General features: G+C 42.0%; 1 long non-coding RNA gene across 2 annotated transcripts in view; it reads left to right on the top strand.

Annotated features, from left to right (window-relative positions):
* LOC140741879 (uncharacterized) overlaps positions 1 to 15,163 on the top strand; it is a 62,342-nt gene extending 47,179 nt beyond the window's left edge. Inside the window, exons 2-3 of one of the 2 annotated variants that reach the window (XR_012102153.1) lie at positions 11,068 to 11,299; positions 15,124 to 15,163. This is a non-coding gene — a long non-coding RNA (uncharacterized lncRNA). Of the gene's footprint in view, positions 1 to 11,067; positions 11,300 to 15,123 lie in introns of those variants that run through there. The other variant, XR_012102152.1, reaches the window with a different exon arrangement.
* The last annotated feature ends 1,971 nt before the right edge of the window (positions 15,164 to 17,134 follow it).

The following is a 17,134-nucleotide window of genomic DNA, read 5'->3' as shown; positions in this document are numbered from 1 at the left end:
TGGGGGAGCTCAAGCTCCAGGTAGATTGGGAAAATCAGTTTGGTGCTGGATCCCAAGAGGGGGAATTTATAAAATGCATACAAGATGTTTTTTTAGAGCAGCTCATGGTTGAGTACATAGGGGATCAGCTATTCTTGATCGGGTGTTATCCAATGAACTGAAATTAATTAGAGAGCTTAAGATAAAAAAAATCTTAGACGGCAGTGATCATAATATGCATTGCCATTAGTAGGGAGAAGGTGCCTGAGAAACTGAAAAGTCTGAAGGTAAATAAGTCATAAGTCACCAGGACCAGATGTTTTATACCCCAGAGCTCAGAAGGAGGTGGCTGAAGTCATTGTGAAGGCATTGGAAATGATCTTTCAAGAATCAATGGACTCTGGTATGTTTCCAGAGGACTGGAAAATTGCAAATGTCACTGCACTCTTCAAAAAGGGAGAGAGGCAGAAGAAAGGAAATTACAGGCCTGTTAATCTGACCTCAGTGGTTGGGAAGATGTTAGAGTCAATTATTAAGGATGTGGTTTTAGTATACTTGGAGGCACATCATAAAATAGGCCAAAGTCAGCATGGTTTTCTTAAGAGACGTGAGGGAAATGGAGGGATAGGGACAAGGTGTAAGTAAGAGGGAGTAGTGTTTAGGTGTTTTTGATTTGCTTTTTAGCTCGTTCAGCACAACATTGTGTTCCTGTGCTGTACTGGTCTATCATCAATGATGGGGGAAGGGACTGGGTATGCATGGTGAAAATAACATGCTCAGGGTCAGAGAACTGAAAGGTGTTGAAGTGATGGACGGCATGTGAAGTTTCGTGGATGTAGATGGGACAGGTCTGAATCAAGTGGGACAAATACAGAGTCAAGATATGTGGACAGCAATTCAGTGTAGTAGGAGCGGACAGAAATAATTAGCCTACCAGATCAGTTAGGTTGGACATCTTGGGCAGAAGGTAGAAATGGTCAGTTCAGGTTAGAAGTGTGGAGTTGGAGGCTGTGTATGGGAGATCACTGGAGATGATGAGTTTGATGATGGCTTGGGAACTATGGCCTGTGGCTTCAGAGTGGGGTCCTGGTTCTGGGTAAGTAAGAAAAGGTGTCCAAGATTTAACTTCTATTGACTTATTAGTGTATAGAAGTCTCCACTATAAATATATGTATCTGGTTCTGAAGTATTTTTCACATATTTTTAAAGGGGAGCTGGTCAGTTAACAATGAAGGAAAGTGCTGCCTTAATGTGGGTGGGCTGTTACTGATCTAAGCTACAATGGTATTTAGCCATTTCTTATTACATTGTTTGTTCTGGGCTTAAAATTCCATACCATGCATTCCCCCCCTCCCCATGTAGAAACCCTGAGACTCTCTCCAACACTACATGGCAAATATTACAAAGTAAATATGTTGAGAGAGCCAAAAGTAATGCAAGCTCCACCCTATTAGAATAGAGTATACTGATCTATTTCACTCTACAGTCATTAATTGTATTAATCTTCCAAAATATGTGCTATTCTCTTAATTGCATCTGCAAAATAATGTTCCAGTAGCATTTTGAAATGCAGTTATTATACTCCAAGAGGATTATCCATTTGAACTAAAGCTATGAGAAGGAATAAGACTGGCACGAGCACTTTAAACTAAAGGAGAATTCTCCATGTTGACTGCAGACTTGTGACATATTAAACAGAAAAAGAAAGATAGCCAGGGATGATATGAACGAAATTAAGAGCAGTGAAACATGAGAACACAGCTTGAAGGCATTGAAGAGCAAATTTAAAAATAGGTATCAGATTGGGGATGAGGATGATTGAGTACAGAAATGAAATAAGAAAGCCTTATTTATCTAAATCAATCTTGTAAATTCCATATACATTTTAATGCTCCTGGAATTATATTGTGAGGTACATGTTTTAAGTGCTATGTAATCGATCCATGGTACTGTAGATAGGAGCTGATGATAACTACAGCACCAAACATAAACTTCAATTGTCAGCTTCTATGCGTACATCTGACATGCATGAAGCATTTAGAGATGGTACACACAGCATCAGTCCTGGTGCAATAATCAATTGATAGCATGAAAATTAATTACAGATTTGTAATTAGCACTGGAAATGGACAATTGTCTTTCAACCATACCTACAGTATGTATATAGCTAAAAGAAACAGTGGTTTTCCAGGGCCAAGGTACAAAACACAGTACCGAATGTCACACACAGCACAGAGTTCATAGAACATATAGTTACGATAGCAGAAAAATGTGCATTCACAAAAAATATAGCCCAAGTCCCTGAGTGACATGGCCTGAAGATTGATAGTGCAAGAGATGTTGTCCTGTAGCCATGTCTACGCAAAAGCAAGCAGACGGCAGTTCCTCATCACGCACTAACAAACGCAATCCAGCTTATCTTCCCATGAGCAAACACTAGAGGGCAGCACCAATGGAAGGGGCCAGCCCTCAACCCAGCACAGACTCCAGCCTGCCATGCCTCTGCTCTTTCCTGCACCGCCTTTGGCACTTCCCCCCTTGGACAGCTGCAACAGGAAACACCACAGCATGAGGGTCTGGTCTGCATAACAACCGAGGTCATGCAGCTACCCTGCCCTGCCACCAGTACCATCAATGAACCAATGAATTGGACTTGAAATTTTCTACATTACCAATGTTCTTGCGATCTGTAGAGAAACATCCAGTACAATAATTTGCACTGTATGTTGAACTGCATACCACCTCCATGCCCCGCTTCCAATGCCTTCATCTCCAGGTGGCTGTAGCAGGCAATGATACTGTATGCAACAAGCCCTTGCTGTGCCCCCCTGCTTTCCAGAAACTCGCTAGTGGTGCAGACCTGCAGTACTTGACACTCTTAATTTCCAGCACAGTCTTGCAATGATAAGAAAGGTGTAAGGGATGAGTGATTACACCGTTGGTTGGACCCAAAGAGATTGCTACCACCAAGCACACCGCCATCTTACCAGTGCTGACTCTCCAATTGAGTTTTTGGTGAACTTTGACTCTCTCCTTTCCAGCTCCACTCTACAAGGCATTGAAAGCGATGACATGTTGCTGGATGCACATTAACACACTTGGATAAAATCTGTTCCATAACTATCTTTATTTCAGTCCTGCAGGCCAGATGAAATTGATAAATTTGCATGCAAGGACTTTGCTAACAAGCGACCCTTTACCTCAGTCCAGACAGTCCACTCATACCAGATGACTCACTGCATGGAAATCCTATCCCTGAAATGGATGGATGGATGGATCATGGGCAGGTGTTAGATCCCGTGCATCTAATAATTAAAGTATGTGAGTATAGTAATGGTACGGCAAGTTGGAGGGAGCTTTTTGAACCACCTCTTCATTACCAGGAAGAGATCTGAGATTGAGGTGAACTACAATAGGCATGAGCACTGTCATCCTCAGTGATGTCTGATCCTTTGCTGACCTGGCTCTGCCAATGATCATTAACATCCTATCCTCCAACAACTGGTTTAGGCAGCACCTTGAGCCAACACATAATTATTGCTGCAGCCCGCAGTTGCAAGGTACCTCTTTCAACAGAGCAAAGGAAACATTTTAGTGTCTATTGTCCTGAGTGTATTTAAAGTGCTTACTGAGTTGCAGACGTCTTTATTTTAGTGGTCATTCCACTGACAGTAAGCTCATCAGGGCATCACTGGTATAGAGTGCCGCCCTCATCATTGATCTCTCCGACCATCTCTTCATGGTCTAATTAGAGAGATCCAGCATGGCTTTGTGCAGCGCAAGTCTTATCTTATTAACTTGATAGAGTTTTTGACGCAGTGATGAGGGTAAGGGATGAAAGTAGAGCTAGGGATGTTTTCTACATGGACTTTAGTAAGGCGTTTGACAAGCTCCCTCACGGGAGGCTTCTCCAGATGATTAAGCTGCATGGGATCCATGGTGAATTGGTTGATTGATTCAGAACTGGCTTGCCCATAGAACACAGAGGATCGTGGTCAATGGGACTTATTCCAGCGGAGTTCCACAGGGATCTGTACTGGGACTTCTGCTGTTTGCGATGTACTGTATAAAATGACGTGTAACTGGGTGGATTAGTAAGTTTGCAGACAATACAAAGGTTGGTGGTATTGTGGATATTGTAGAAAGTTGGCAAAGAATACAATAGGATATAGATCAGTGGCAGATAAGAGTGGAGGAGGAGCTTAGGAGGAGACATTGGCACCTAAAAATCTCTATTTTTCCCTTTCAAGGTTCTTTTGTAGACCCTGACCTGGAGTTACACACCGACTACTGTTCTTTGCGGGAATGGGACCTGCTCTTGAGGTTTCACGACTGGCCGTTATTCGGCATGCCAAGGGCGTGACCTAAGAGCATTGCCCGCTTTCGAAGGTTCGAGATTTCATGGCTCTGGAGATGGGGCGGATCAGAGGTCGGAGTCCAGGCAGGAGAGTCATGAGAGATGGAATATCCAATACTGTGTGCCCAGAGACCCGAGATCTTTGGGCACAGAGCTCGGAAAAAGCGACGCAGCAAACTTTTAACATCATAAACCAATGAGTTGTTTGTTATGTCTTCCCTCTCGCTGTGAAACCGAGACACCTCTTTCTCCCTTATTAGGGAGAGAGAAAGCCTGTGGTATGTCAAATAACAAGCAGTCTTTGGGTTACTGCAAGTCTGTGTCTTTGCTGTTGCTTTGCTCATGCTTGAGTGCTCGGTAGTGGGTGCCGATGTTTTTTTTTTGCCTGTGGGGAGAGGGGTATTCATTGCTTGCTGCCACTTATGTGCAGGAGGGTGGGGGAGACTTTGGGGTTCTAACATTTAATTGTTACTCATTCTTTGGGGCACCCCTCTGTTTTCATAGATGGTTGCGAAGAAAAAGCATTTCAGGATGTATATTGTATACACTTCTCTGACATTAAATGTACCTTTGAAATGACAGATGGAGAAGGGCAAGACCCTTACTTGTTGATGAGCAGATGGATCATGGGGTCCAACTTCATAGTTCCCTGAAAGTGGCCACACAGTTTGAGAGGGTGGTTAAGAAGGCATATGACATGCAAACTTTTATTAGTAAAAGAGTTGGGTGCCTGGAATGCACTGTCCAGGGTGGTGGCATAGGCAGATACATTAGGGTCTTTTAAGAAATGTTTAGATAGGCACATGAATGTGAGGGAAATGGGAGGAAATGGACATTGTGTAGGCAGAGCAATGAGTTAGGTAGCCACTTCATTACTAATGTTATAGGTTTGGCACAACACTGTGGCCAAAAGGCCTGCTCCTGCTCTCTGTTCTATGTTCTGTGTTCTAGTATTTCAGCAAGGGCTGAGTCAGTGGAAGGGTTATTCCTGTGACAAATTTACAGAGGATCACCCTGCTATTTTTTAACCAAAATAAACTTTATTCATAATAGAAAATATTTACGATAATAAACTGTGCAATGTCTTTTCATTCTTGCATTCACAGAAAATGCATGCCACTGATGTGGCTATCTGGTCTGGTATACTATTACAATAGCTGAGGGGCTTCCTCACCCAACCTGGCCTCCCCTGTCCAGTAGCTGAAGAACACTGTACTGTGATCCCTCCACATCAAGGCCTTGTGGTGGCTGTACTGAGCTTCAGTGCAAATCTCAGCATGTACTGCTGCAGCCTGGGATGTGCCAGTCGGCAGCATTCTTGCACAGACATTGAAATGGAATAGCAGGCCAACAAGTTTTGTTGGCCAAAGGGTGTCTTTCATCAAGCTGATGATCTTTCAGCAGCATTTGAAGTCCGTCTCACTTTACGTCCCGGGGAACAGCCCGTAGATCAGAGTTCCTGTCACGCAGCTGCTCAGGATGACCCATGACACAAGCCCCTATATCTTTCTCTACCCTCTCTTTGCAAACTCAGAGGTGAATCACGATCTTGTCCCCACTATAGACCTCTCAGGAGCAGCATCAGGGGGGCAGTTACTGTTCCAGGCACACAGGAAGAATCTGACTGGAAGGGCCCTCTCAATGCCAAACAAGTAAAATCTTGGTGCACGTTGGTGAGATCTAGCCGTGAGGCATTCTGTCAGATGGTCTGGACAGTCCATCTTCTCCAGTAATGTAGGCAGGATGTTTCATGTTGACCACTGCCTGATGGACTTGTGGTCAAATGGTGAAAATTTGGAATAACTTGTCCATGACAGACAGGTAGTACAGCAACATCCAGTTGACTGGCATGTTGTCCGGCAATGGAGCCAGATACATCCTTTACAACACTGGGGGCAGATAGAACCTCAGCACATAGTGGTACTGGGTACCCACATGCTTAGGTTCCACACTCAGCCTAATGCAGCCACACAGAAGGTGGTCATCAGGGTGAGGGGCTACTTTTTGCCCCCGTAGTCCAAGGACTTGTGTATCATGTCCCATCTGACTCACTCCATCTTGGATCCTGAGATAAACGGGAAGATGGCCCGGGTAATTTCCTAGCTGGAAGGGTGGGGGACGAGTACACCTGTGCCCGGTACAGCATCCCGAGAACACCGCAAACCTGATGACCAGTTACTGAGAGGGAACATCTTCCTCATAGTCTCAATTTCTGTATTACCTTCCCAATCCACTCCAGCCAACTTCTGTTGTACACCTTGGTCCCTCCGAACCAGATCCCCAGTACCCTTGGGTTATCAGATCTGATGGTGAAGGGGATGCTGGATCAGGCAGGCCAGCTGCCATAGAGCATGGTCTTAATCTTCATTCAGTTTACTTTGACCCTTGATGCCATCTCAAACTGATCGCAGATGCTGATCAATCAGCATACAGACCTCCGATCAGTGAAGAAGAAAGTAACTTCATCCATGTTGAGGAAGGTGTTCACCTGGGTCCCTTCACTTCCTGGCAACATCACCCATCTTATGCTCTTGTCTTTCCTGATGGCTTCGACAAAAGATTCTATACAGCACACGAACAAGATGTGGGAGAGGGGGCAGCCCCACCTGACTCCAGGCTTAACAGGGAAGGTATATGTTCCCCACTCACTGATTTGGACTGCACTACAGGTGTCTGTGTAGAGCAATTTTTGATCCCCTCCTCAAAGCCCATTTTGGAGAGCATGTCCATCACATACGTGTGTGATAGCCTGGTCCAAGTTGATGAAGCAGGCATCTATCTGCTTGTCCTGCATGTAGGTGTCCCTGAGTAGCACAGAGTTGTCAATGATCTTCCTGCCACATCCACCTGCTGAAAAACTATGGAATGGACTGTTTACTCCAGTCTCTTTCCCTGTGCCAGTACCTCTATTCCTCACAGCAATGGTTTCCAAACTATCAGCTCTAGTTGGGTTCTTCTATTAAAGCTTAAGGGCAGTTGACAGACCAACAAATGGTGCATTACCAACACCTACTGAGGAGGAGTGTGGAGCAAAGAGACAGGAAGTATATCTATTTTAATACCCCTCCCCAAAAGAAATCTCAAGTTATATCAACAAGTCTAGCGCTTTTCAGAAAGTCAAAAATCAACTTATATACATTACCATTGAAGTGATATCCTAACAACTATCTATCATAACTGTCTGCCACAAAGATCTCAATTTAGCAATTAGGTGTTTCCTTTACCCGTCATAGGATCTGTATTCAAACAATAAGTGCTACACCATTTTGCAGTGGCCATAAGTGGACCCCCTGCAAATGCCCGTATTGTGCATATTAGTTCTGAACAAGGAATTATTCAGCCTAGTATGTCCACTACATAAACATGAAAGTATAACTTTTCCCTCCTTTTGTACCCAGCTCCCAACTGAGCTCCCAGCATTGTCTTAATTTTACAAAAATGCCGCTCATTCTTTTCCTTATCCCAACTTTGTTGCCACAGTGATTGAATAGATGTTTTTAATGACTTTCACCTCACCTTTATATAAAGGCACCACTACATTTACAGCCTTAATTTTAAGTGATTACTAGGTCAGAATATCTGCTACCCTCATTTCCTTCAACCTCAACATGGGCAGAGACCCATAAGAAATGGATAAATAAACCCCGACACTGGAGCCTCAACAGGTGGTGTCCAATATCTAGAACAACGTCTGATTACAACCTGTTTTAATAGATTTCAAAGCTAGAAATAAATCAGAACGCATAAGTAAATAATAGACAATAGACAATAGATAGTAGGTGCAGGAGTAGGCCATTTGGCCCTTCTAGCCAGCACCGCCATTCACTGTGATCATGGCTGATCATACACAATCAGTACCCCGTTCCTGCCCTCTCCCCATATCCCTTGACCCTGCTATCTATAAGAGCTCTATGTAACTCTCTCTTGAATGCATCCAGAGACTTCGCCTCCACTGCCTTCTGGGGCAGAGCATTCCATATATCCACCACTCTCTGGGTGAAAAAGTTTTTCTGCATCTCTGTTCTAAATGGCCTACCCCTTATTCTTAAACTGTGGCCTCTAGTTCTGGACTCACCCATCAGCGGGAACATGCTTCCTGCCTCCAGCGTGTCCAATCCCTTAATAATCTTATGTTTCAATCAGATCCCCTCTCATCCTTCTAAATTCCAGTGTATACAAGCCCAGTCGCTCCAATCTTTCAACATATGACAGTCCCGCCATTCCGAGAATTCACCTTGTAAACCTACGCTGCACTTTCTCAATAGCAAGAATGTCCTTCCTCAAATTTGGAGACCAAAACTGCACACAATACTCCAGGTGTAGTCTCATCAGGGGCCTGTACAGCAGCAGAAGGACCTCTTTACTCCTATACTCAATTCCTCTTGTTATAAAGGCCAGCATGCCATTAGCTTTCTTCACTGCCTGCTGTACCTGCATGCTTGCTTTCATTGACTGATGTACAAGAACACCTAGATCCCTAACTTGACTCCATTTAGATAGTAATCTGCCTTCCTGTTCTTGCCACCAAAGTGGATAACCTTACATTTATCCACATTAAACTGCATCTGCCATACATTTGCCCACTCACCCAACCTGTCCAAGTCACCCTGCATTCTCATAACATCCTCCTGACATTTCACACTGCCACCCAGCTTTGTGTCATCAGCAAACTTGCTAATGTTACTTTTAATCCCTTCATCTAAATCATTAATGTATATTGCAAACAGCTGTGGTCCCAGCACCGAACCTTGCGGTACCCCATTGGTCACTGCCTGCCATTCCGAAAGGAACCCGTTAATCGCTACTTTTTGTTTCCTGTCGGCCAGCCAATTTTCTATCCATGTCAGTACTCTGCCCCCAATACCATGTGCCCTAATTTTGCCCACTAATCTCCTATGTGGGACCTTATCAAAAGCTTTCTGAAAGTCCAGGTACACTATATCCACTGGCTCTCCCTTGTCCATTTTCATAGTTACATCCTCAAAAAATTCCAGAAGATTAGTCAAGCATGATTTCCCCTTCGTAAATCCATGCTGACTCGGACTGATCCTGTTACTGCTATCCAAGTGTGCTGCTATTTCATCCTTTATAATTGACTCCAGCATCTTCCCCACCACTGATGTCAGGCTAACTGGTCTATAATTCCCTGTTTTCTCTCTCCCTCCTTTCTTAAAAAGTGGGATAACATTAGCTACCCTCCAATCCTCAGGAGCTGATCCTGAATCTATAGAACATTGGAAAATGATTACCAATGTGTCCACAATTTCTAGAGCCACCTCCTTAAGTACCCTGGGATGCAGACCATCAGGCCCTGGGGATTTATCAGCCTACCCAACACCATTTTCTGCCTAATGTGAATTTCCTTCAGTTCCTCCATTACCCTAGGTCCTCTGGCCACTATTACATCTGGGAGATTGTCTGTGTCTTCCCTAGTGAAGACAGATCCAAAGTACCTGTTCAACTCATCTGCCATTTCCTTGTTCCCCATAATAAATTCACCCGTTTCTGTCTTCAATGGCCCAATTTTGGTCTTAACTATTTTTTTGCTATTCACACACCTAAAGAAGCTTTTACTATCCTCCTTTATATTCTTGGCTAGTTTACCTTCGTACCTCATTTTTTCTTGGCGTATTACCTTTTTTGTTATCTTCTGTTGCACTTTAAAAGCTTCTCAGTCCTCTGGTTTCCCGCTCATCTTTGCTATGTTATACTTCTTCTCTTTTATTTTTATACTGCCCTTTACTTCCCTCGTCAGCCATGGCCGCCCCTTACTCCCCTTAGGATCTTTCTTCCTCTTTGGAATGAACTGATCCTGCACCTTCTGCATTATTCCCAGAAATACCTGCCATTGTTGTTCCACTGTCTTCCCTGCTAGGGTATTGTTCCATTGAACTTTGGCCAGCTCCTCCCTCATAGCTCCATAGTTCCCTTTGTTCAACTGTAATACTGACACATCCGATTTTCCCTTCTCCTTCTCAAATTGAAGGTTAAAACATATCATATTATGGTCACTACCTCCTAATGGTTCCTTTACCTCGAGGTCCCTGATCAAATCCGGTTCATTGCACAACACTAAATCTAGAATTGCCTTCTCCCTGGTAGGCTCCAGTATAAGCTGTTCTAAGAATCCATCTCGGAGGCACTCCACAAACTCCCTTTCTTGGGGTCCAGTACCATTCTGATTCTCCCAGTCCACCTGCATGTTGAAATCCCCCATGACAACTGTATCATTACCTTTGCAACATGCCAATTTTAACTCTTCATTCAACTTACACCCTACATCCAGACTGCTGTTTGGGGGCCTGTAGATAACTTCCATTAAGGTCTTTCTACCCTTAGAATTTCTCAGTTCTATCCATACTGACTCTACATCCCCTGATTCTATGTCCCCCCTCGCAAGGGACTGAATATCATTCCTCACCAACAGAGCCACCCCACCCCCTCTGCCAGTCAGTCTGTCCTTTCGATGTACTGTTTCAGCCCATTCTAAGGCTAAAAAGATAGCAACCATCTCAGATATGAATACTAATACTTCGTTTGATGATCTTTTCTTAATATTCACCTGAAACTTTGGAGCATAAACAGAAACACCTGAACAACCTGTCACTGGATTTTTTGAACCATCTGTTTAGATAAGTAAGAAACTATGATATCTGCCTTGTATATATTGCTGAACTAACTGTGCCACTGGTATACAATTAATCTTCATTGTGATCTTTTCTTGAACACAGGCAAAGGGTAAAACCATGGAGGAGCAACAGAAAGGGATACACTGGGACCCTATTCCACATTAAACAACCCAAGATTTTGTTCTCATTCATTTCCTATCTGGCCAAAACTGAAGACCTTATGAATGAAGTGCTCCCAACAGTCTACTAATGTCGCCAATACAGGATGATCAACTTTATCCTCTTAAGTTAACTCAATAAATCATTGCTAACTGTAACCTGCTTAGTTGTAAAGGTACTTCACCCATATTTACCAGTAATGCCAAAACTGGGGATGATATACTAGCACCACAACATAACCTCGAGGCTTGTGCTTCAACATTATCTAGGGACTTCGAGAACGCTGGTGAGGCTGACCCATAAGAAATATATCCATAATCAATAACAGATCTGATTAAATCAATATACATTTTAAGTGACCTCCTACTTGTGCCCAACTAAGCAGCTAACAATACTAAGGATTTTTATTACACTTCTGTAGAATCTGTTGTTGGGTTTAGTAAACACCTCTCCTTTAAGAGTTGGAAGTTTGATATCAGTTGCCTCTAATTGATTTCATCAACTGCAAAATGTTTGTGAAATTACCCAAGCTTACAAGAGCTAATAGGGAAATGAATGTGATTGGCTCTTGCAAGAGCCTTGTGCTCTTATATAAAGTATGCACAGAACGCCCACACAGTGTGAACAGATGCACTGCAACATCATTTTTAGTTTGTTTTTCTGCAGGGCAGTATGGCTTTTAACCTGATCAATTTGAACCTCAGTCTGAATGCAGTGCAAACCCAGTCACCTGATATTTTAACTCTTCCTCTAGTAAACTTCGAGTAAAAGGCATCTCTATGTACAGTACAATAATAGACGAAGCTATACTACTGTAGCAGTATTTTTGTATGTCGAAACAAAATTGGTCTGCATCTAATAATTAGGAAAAGACTTGGGTCAATAACTTCAGCCATTCGATGGTCACAAAATGCAAGGTGCCGTTCTCCCTGAGAAATCCCTACGTTGTTCTGAAGAATTGGGAATCCATTGCATAAAACTATTTCCAAAGGAGAATTTCACTCCACAGTTTGTTGGGCTATAACTGATATGGGGTGTAATGTGCTTAAAATGTTGAAATATTCCAGTTCCTGGTATCTTATATTCTTTTATTGATAAGCACAATAACAAAAGTAGAAGGGAATACATTCAATAGCATCAGAAAAAGGGTGAGGGATAATGATGCAGAATTATTTGCTCTGTAATTGTCACTGTGCCAACTTTGAACTGCTTGCTAATTAACGTGATTGCTGTATACAGCAAGTACAAACTGCACTGCTGTCTGGCTGCACACATCAGCAAGGGGGTAATTTCACATAAAGCAGAACATCAGTTCTTTAAAAGTCACTGCATAAAGGGGAGGGGTATTGATGGATTGGAGAGATATGGCTGAACATGGTTGAAGCAACATAGTAGATGGCATGTCACTGGAATTTGGAGGTGTCTGTGGTGGAGGAGGAGGAGGAGGAGGAGGAGGGAAGAGATTTCTCATATTCGCAAGAGACAAATGGTCTTTCTGCAAAAATGCTTTGGCAAGTGGTGGGACCAGATGATAAAGATCAGCTTAATTTGTCACATGTACATCAAAACATGCAGTGAAATGTGTTGTTTGTATCAATTCAAATCCAAAGGATTGTGCTGGGCAGTCTGCAAATCTCTCCACACTGTTGAATGCATAATAAATGCTGTGAGATTCAAAGAGGACGCTTATTGGAATTTGAGCTCCAGTATGACAAAACAAGCATCAGATCAGCATTACAGGATGAACAATGCCAAAGTCTATTTTTGCTGAAGATTTTCACTTTTCTAATGCTCATACCAATATGTCATCAGGGAGAACTTACAACATAAATCTGCATGGGTATTGGATGCCAATATGAAATGTAAAGGTCACTCCCATCACTCAACATACAGTACACTTGCTACAGATCCACATACCGGTAATATGCCTCTAACATTTTCTATACAGTAGAATTGCTAAATGTTCAGATATATTTACCTTATTAAATATATAAATGAATTAGTAATTATCCACAGAATACTAGATGACATTCATTTAGAATGGTTTGATATCTGGACTTCAAAAGTTCAAAAATTTCAAAGTACGTATATTGTCAAAGTATGCATAAATTATACAACCTTGAGATTCATCTGGTTAAAGGTATCCACAAAACAAGAAATCTGAAAGAACTCAATTTAAAAAAAGACCAATGCACAGAGAGAAATAAAAAAATCAAATCATGCAAACAATAAAGCAAGCAACAACATTCAGAATAAAACTTAGTCCATAAACCCAAAGCCCGGAGCAGCCAGAGTAGGCTCGTAGACATCCATTGAGATGGTTTGATAGAAGAACAAAATTGAGGCAACAAATAAAAATAAAAGAAACATTACTGTTGGAAATCTAAAACAAAATATGAAAAGCTGTAAATACTGGGCAGGTCAAACAGCAACTCTGGAAAGAGCAACAATTAACATTTCAGGTCCATAAACCTTCATTAGAAATGGGGAAGAAAGAAAAGAGGTCAGATTTAGGTAGCAGAGAATGGTAATGGATGGAAGGGTAGAACAAACTGAATATCTCCGATAGGGTGAGATCTGGCTGATGAGTAGTAATTAAAATAAGATTAGGTTTCTTTGTCTGCAGTAGGCTGCTAAGAGTAAAGCTGTGTAATATGGCCAGCTGGTTTGTCTATACAAAAATAAAAATGAGCAAAAAAATGACAGGTAGAAATGGTCAGTCCCAATACAGACTGAAAGGAAGAGTGAGATATATAAAGAATTCAACATTGAGTCTTGAAGTCCCAGATGGAAAATGAGAACTAGTTCAACAAGCTTGTCATGAACAATGTCATAACAGTACAAGAGGCCACAGACCCAAGATGCTGGTTTCCCCCAACAGCCCAGCAGCATCATTGGAGAGAGAAAAAAACAAGTAATGTTTCAAATCAATGGCCTTTCATTAAAACAGCCCCGAGCTTGCTGTGTGTTTATTGTACTTTCTGATCTTATTTCTGATTGGATCACATTTGAATTAATTCACTATTTTGGATATTCCCTGCACTTTTTGTTTATATTTTAGATATCCAGGGTGCGCAAATTTTCCTTCTGGTTGCTTCCCAATTAAGCTTTCATTCTTTGCAGTTTAGGGAGCAAAATAAGTAGCTTATGTTGGTGATATTAAGCCTGATTCTGACTATTCCCATTACAGACATTTTGTGTAATAGGCATACTTAAAAAGAGCATTATTTTTGCTAAGTTCTTTTGTGCTTAGGAATGTTGATTACCTTTTAGGTTATGAGAAAGAACAGCAGTTACTTTTTTTTTAACCAAATTCCTCCAGTAAATGAATCATTTTCAAATGTCTCACTTTAGGGAATCCTCTATACCAGATGTCAGACAAAAATGGATAAGAAAGTGCTTAATGGAAGGCTTTTGAGAAGTTTTTTGAAAGAAGAGATATTGAGAGCTGCTGGAGGGCAAGGATCAGAGAGTTTAAGGAAATGATGGAATTAATGGGGTTGAACACAAAGAGAAATAGTATGCAGGAGCAGGTGATTGGGAAGAACAGGACCAGGAGTGAACCTCAAAGTAAAATGTCTGTATTCAGATGATTATGATGATAACAAAGTGGTGGCTATCATGGTTTTACATTAAAGGTATAAGTAGCATCAAGTTGAATGGGTCAATGTCAGTACAAAAGTGGTCAGATGCCTTAAAGATGATGAGGTCTGCTAGCTGGAGAAGATTATGACAACCTTTACTTGATGAACACAAATCTTTCAATCTTGGCAAAGTAATGTTGTTCTAGCATTTGGAGTCCAACTGCTAGCAAGTCATCCATGTTAATGTAATTTCCTTCATTGGATGAGAAGTTACTAACTCTAAGTCCATACTTCTCGCAGGCAATGTATCACCACCTACCATATTACAACTTAACCTGCCAGGATGCAGCATAATTTAGCTAATGTGATTAATAAGGTTCCTGCTAAATACAATGCAATATCCATCTCCTTATAGGAAGCAGACTGCAAGTCACCTGATATATTATTATTCTTTTGGCTGACAGTCTTCCCGCAACATCCGTGGCCTTGCAATGTTGATCGGAAAAGGGATTGGATGTTGCCAAACTGTTCAAAACACAAGCACTTTGCATGATTCTGGGTGAGTACTCTATGCACTTTGTCAGTGAGGCAACAATCCCAGCAGCTGCCATATCAGTGTAACTTATCATTGCATTTTAAACAAGTCCTTCGCAGTAAATAAATTATTTTCAATAGTGCTATTGTTTTGAGAATATTTTGTAAGTCAAATGATGCTTTAATACTCAGTGACTTTCCTGTCCAACAACCTTTTTCATAGGTTGTTAATGTATTATGTCACTGTATCCCTTGTTGGCAGCACTATAACTTGCACTCAGAGAATATGACAATGCATGAAACATTGTTAGTTTGGATGTGTTCATTTCAGACTGTTGCTCCGGGCCAACAGAAGGAGGACCCTGAGGTGGCTGTTTGTGGGACACAGAGAAACATTTATTATGGGGAACAAGGAAATGGCAGATGAGTTGAACAGGTAATTTGGATCTGTCTTCACTAGGGAAGACACAGACAATCTCCCAGATGTAATAGTGGCCAGAGGACCTAGGGTAATGGAGGAACTGAAGGAAATTCACATTAGGCAGAAAATGGTGTTGGGTAGGCTGATAAATCCCCAGGGCCTGATGGTCTGCATCCCAGGGTACTTAAGGAGGTGGCTCTAGAAATCGTGGACACATTGGTAATCATTTTCCAATGTTCTATAGATTCAGGATCAGCTCCTGAGGATTGGAGGGTAGCTAATGTTATCCCACTTTTTAAGAAAGGAGGAAGACAGAAAACAGGGAATTATAGACCAGTAAACCTGCATCAGTGGTGGGGAAGATGCTGGAGTCAATTATAAAGGATTAAATAATGTCACATTTGGATAGCAGTAACAGGATCAGTCCGAGTCAGCATGGATTTACGAAGGGGAAATCATACTTGACTAAACTTCTGGAATTTTTTGAGGATGTAACTATGAAAATGGACAAGGGAGAGCCAGTGGATATAGTGTACCTGGACTTTCAGAAAGCCTTTGATAAGGTCCCACATAGGAGATTAGTGGGCAAAATTAGAGCACATGGTATTAGGTTAGGGTACTAACATGGATAGAAAATTGGTTGGCAGACAGGAAACAAAGAGTAAGGATTAACGAGTCCTTTTCAGAATGGCAGGCAGTGACTAGTGGGGTACCGCAAGGCTCAGAGCTGGGACTGCAGCTATTTACAATATACATTAATGATTTAGATGAAGGGATTAAAAGTAACATTAGCAAATTTGCAGATGACACAAAGCTGAGTGGCAGTGTGAAATATGAGGAGGATGTTAGAAGAATGCAGGGTGACTTGGACAGGTTGGGTGAGTGGGCAGATGCATGGCAGATGCAGTTTAATGTGGATAAATGTGAGGTTATCCACTTTGGTGGCAAGAACAGGAAGGCAGATTACTATCTGAATGGTGTCAAGTTAGGAAAAGGGGAAGTACAACGAGATCTAGGTGTCCATGTTCATCAGTCACTGAAAATAAGCATGCAAGTACAGCAGGCAGTGAAGAAAGCATTGGCCTTCATAACAAGGGGAGTTGAGTATACGAGCAAAGAGGTCCTTCTGCAGTTGTACAGGGCCCTGGTGAGACCACACCTGGAGTATTGTGTTCAGTTTTGGTCTCCAAATTTGAGGAAGGACATTCTTGCTATTGAGGGAGTGCAGCATAGGTTCACAAGGTTGATTCCCGGGATGGCGGGACTGTCATATTTTGAAAGATTGGAGTGACTGGGCTTGTATACACTGGAATTTAGAAGGATGAGAGGGGATCTGATTGAAACATATAAGATTATTAATGGATTGGACATGCTAGAAGCAGGAAACATGTTCCCGATGTTGGGGGAGTCCAGAACCAGAGGCCACAGTTTAAGAATAAGGGGTAGGTCATTTAGAATGGAGTTGAGGAAA

The sequence above is a fragment of the Hemitrygon akajei genome, chromosome 19, assembly GCF_048418815.1.
Source record: "Hemitrygon akajei chromosome 19, sHemAka1.3, whole genome shotgun sequence".
NCBI classification, from domain to species: domain Eukaryota; kingdom Metazoa; phylum Chordata; class Chondrichthyes; order Myliobatiformes; family Dasyatidae; genus Hemitrygon; species Hemitrygon akajei.
This window is presented reverse-complemented; position numbering and strand designations above follow the sequence as displayed.